This window comes from Pinus tabuliformis, chromosome 6 (genome assembly GCF_031772625.1).
Source record: "Pinus tabuliformis cultivar Carrire ecotype Pingquan chromosome 6, CPIR1, whole genome shotgun sequence".
Classification (NCBI taxonomy): domain Eukaryota; kingdom Viridiplantae; phylum Streptophyta; class Pinopsida; order Pinales; family Pinaceae; genus Pinus; species Pinus tabuliformis.
Genome location: NC_142292.1, coordinates 435,928,789 through 435,932,599, shown reverse-complemented (window position 1 = coordinate 435,932,599; position 3,811 = coordinate 435,928,789).

The following is a 3,811-nucleotide window of genomic DNA, read 5'->3' as shown; positions in this document are numbered from 1 at the left end:
GCCACATCTACCTGCTCCTCCAAAGAGATGTACTAGCTCTTTACAGTGGAGAAGCTAAGGCGCATTACAATGATGTCCAAGTCTTCTTCAAGATAGTCTTAGTAGAAGCTTGGCTGACCAAAAGCCTCTACAATGAGTTATGAGGGACTATTTATAGCAAAGGGTGGGGTGACCCTTGACATTCCCTTTTGTGACAGTTCAACTACCCTCATGACTCTTCACCTAATCTATGACTGTTACATCCAACCGTTGACACATGACTTACACTAGACATGAATCAACATTACAATGCACATGTACTCAGGTGAGACAACATGGTTTGAGAAAACCTTGCAAGACATCAATAACACTCGGTCCACTATGATGAGACCAAATATTTGACATGCTTGTGATAGTGAAGGTGGCGAGCTAATGCCAAACTTGCTCATCTATGATGGTGTGCATGCACCTCATGGTGACATCTTGGTGAAGCGAACTATTTCCTTCATTGCAATTGGTGCATTAGTTCGACCCCTTCACCCAACTCGTCTACTAACATGCACATGGTATTGTTGGTTATGGTTCAACCGACAACACATTGACGCATAGTGTCCGTGATAGTATTCAAGTGTGTGCTAGTGGTCATGCGCATCATCTTTCCGAAGTACATGTTCAACCCCAGTTAGAATTGCTTCTTCTCTTCGCCTTGGTGAGTGTGTTGAATGGGCTGGATTGCATGTGTTCACTCAATGAAATGCATGTTGTTGGATCCTTTGCATGCAATCAACAACACTTCTCACCATGTTTGCTCTGTGTCAGCTACTGGGATGGATCCTTAACTTTATAATGGTGTAGTTTCATCCATGACTGCATGTTGTGCCCACTGTTGTTCCTGTTCATGTTCCTGTTGCAATTCATTGGACTATCTATGTAGCTTCATGTTCTTCCTGAGTTGCTGCTTCAGCACATGCAACTCCTTATTTGTTCCATCTTCTTCCTCCATGCTATCTTCATGTTGCACCATCACTTCATAACCTGAGTCTCCAAAGTTACTTTCATTATCAATGTATCTGCTTGATCTTACAACTTTGCTCTACCTCTATGTTGTCAACAACCTTCCTCTTGCATTCACTGTGTTTGCTTTAGTCACTGCATTTGCTGCATTCAGTATGCTACCTTTAGCTGTTATTCATGATGTTTCTCATTGTGATGTTGTTGCTTGATGTCCTTTTCCATGAACAGCTTGATGTGTTCATGAGTAGACAAGCTCATAGACACTTGATTGACTTCATCCCCAAGCATGCTCCGAACGGTGTCTTTGTCTCTGCTCTGCTCGAAGCCAGTATAGTTGTACTAATAAGAGGTAGATGAACACCGACGATACCTGGAGACATGGAAACACTCATTGCAAGAAATTTGTCAATAGAAAACCAGAATGAACATGAGAATTGACTTACATCATACCTGGGTGAATGATCATGAAGGCTGTGCAATTTCGGTGGGAGGTCGGGAGACCAACTGCCAAGACTACACAAGGTACAGTCCAGGCTGCTGAGAGGCTGATTGACTGCTGGAACTATGCAATGCACAATCTAGTCTGGTTGTTCACCCAGGGACAGACTTGCACAATTTCTTCAGCCAAGCAGCCATTGTCCTCCAGAAATGTGCAAAGTAGTCCTAGAGGTAGTGTTGGGAAGGAATGCACAAATATGGAGAGGAAGGTGAGCCTTTCGGAATGCAGTCTTGGTGAAAGTAGAGACTCGGCCAAGGTTGGCTCGACTCGCCGACAGGAAATTGAAAGAAATTCAGTTAGTGATGCATAGCGAAACTAAGTGATAGTAGAAGTGATCAATAGAGTATGTAAAACATGTTGGAAATAATACTGAGAGGGGGGGTGAATCAGTATTATCAAATTATTTTCAATATATCTTCCTTATTTATACTTTGAATAATTCTTCAAATATTGATCATTACTTTGTATGTCAGTATCATAAAATAATGAGCAGGAACAAGAAAAGCAAATAGTCACACAAAAGAACACCAGATATAAGGTGGAAACCCAATGTGGGTGAAAACCACCTGCTGCAATATGTCTCTATCTTCTTTTAATAAGAAACTCCTTTTACAATGATTTTGTACTGGTGCTGTCCTTTACCAGTATGCAGGCTACAACCTGCAGAGAGCTACAACTCTCTCTCTCGTTTTCCAGTCTCTCCTGGAAGGGAGCTACAACCCCCTACTTTTTTTTTTTCAAGGACCACTTTTCATTAATTTTCAGACTGGATCCAAGAACATCAAAAACCCATGAACTACACTTGCATCATCAATCTCTGATTTATCCAATACTGAATCAATGCTTTCACCAAAGCCAACCCGCATACAGATATGCAAATATTTCCTTATAACTTTGAAGTTGTTCCATACATCAAACATACCCAGATCATAACATGTGTACAATAAAACATGCATCAATAATTCAGATCTATAAATTCATTCTTTCAAATATTTAGATATTAGTTAACCCAGATTATTAGATTTATAGATCAAGCGTGTGCAACATATCACAGATCAAAATCATATAGAGATACCACTATTCGAGCCTTAATATTTTGACCCATCAATAGAACTTATCCTTCTCCTTACGCTCAGGTTCATTCTTCATTCAGATCCATATTTGCACCATACCCCAATCACCATATTCCAGATGTAGCACGTTATCAGATATTCAATGATTCAGAAGATGCTTTGCCAAATGATCTCCTTCCTCTTTTATAGCCTTATTCCTTTCTCAATACCACGGTCCAAAACCATAGGATCAAAAAATTGTTGGACTAATACCATGAACCAACCATGAAAGTGCGTGAGATCAACACTTTTGGATGCAATACCACGGACCAAAACCATAGGATCAAAAATTGTCAGACTAATACCATGAACCAACCATGAAAGTGCGTGAGATCAACTCTTTTGGATGCAATACCACGGACCAAAACCATAGGATCAAAAACTGTCGGACTAATACCATGAACCAACCATGAAAGTGTGTGAACTTTTCTTGCATGAAGGGAACTTTTCTCTGCATGAAAGTGCGTAAACGTTTCTCTACATGAAATAAACATTTTTCTGCATAAAAGTGTGTGAACATTTCTCTACATGAAATAAACTCTTCTCTGCATAAAAGTGCGTGAACTTTTCTCTACATGAAATAAACTTTTCTTTGCATAAAAGTGCGTGAACGTTTCTCTACATGGAATAAACTTTTCTCTGCATAAAAGTGCGTGAACTTTTCTGTACATGGAATAAACTTTTCTCTGTATAAAAGTGCGTGAAATTTTCTCTACATGAAGGAAACTTTGTTGCACTATAATTTATCATTTGTGTGATTTGCCATCAAGGACAACACTTGTCTCATAATGCTAGCAATCTCCCCCTTCGGACTTGTCATACTGAGAATTGTCATCTGATATCTCTTCCGTAGATTCATCTAGATATATATAAGTTAGTTGATCTTCTATGAGTTGTTTGCCATCAAGTACAATACATGCATCATAATGCCAACAATCTCCCCCTTTGGACTTGATGGCAACAATACCAAATCACTCTCCCCCTTTGACATCAAGGGCAAAGGGCGAACCAAGATATTCACTTTCCTAGAAAGGCATTCCGATGTTCATACTCCCCCTGAGTACTTGTTGAAATCTCTGAATGAGCTTCCCCTTTGTATATGCCAAGGTGTACCAATTTGTTCATGCTACATCTTGAAAGCTCTGCTCTTTCTGAATTGTGCTGTTCATGCTCCCCCTGACTGTAGGAAAGATCTGCAAAAGATTTT